Source organism: Lupinus angustifolius, chromosome LG02 (genome assembly GCF_001865875.1).
Source record: "Lupinus angustifolius cultivar Tanjil chromosome LG02, LupAngTanjil_v1.0, whole genome shotgun sequence".
NCBI lineage: Eukaryota > Viridiplantae > Streptophyta > Magnoliopsida > Fabales > Fabaceae > Lupinus > Lupinus angustifolius.
The window spans coordinates 7,937,060-7,937,502 of record NC_032010.1 but is presented as its reverse complement, the minus strand read 5'-3'; positions in this window follow the sequence as shown (position 1 = coordinate 7,937,502).

Below are 443 nucleotides of genomic sequence, written 5' to 3'. Positions count from 1 at the left end.
GATGAGGATGAGGATGAGGATGAGGATGAGGATGAGGATGAGGATGAGGATGAGGATGAGGATGAGGATGAGGATGAGGATGAGGAATAGGAATAGGATTAGGATTAGGATTAGTAATAGGAATAGGATTATGATTTGCATTAGGATGAGTTTGAGGAGGAGGATGAGGATAAGGACGGGGATGAGGATGAGGATGAGGATGAGAATGAGCAAGAGCATGAGGAATAGAATTAAGATGATAATTAGGATTAGGATTAGGAATAGGTTTAGGATTAAGATTAGGATTAGGATTAGGATTAGGATGAGGATGAGGATGAGGATTATGATTAGGATTTGGAATAGGACTAGGATTAGGATTAGCATGAGGATTAGGTTTATGACTTGGATTAGGATTAGTATTAGTGTGAGGATGAGGATGAGGATGAGGATGAGGATGAGGAATA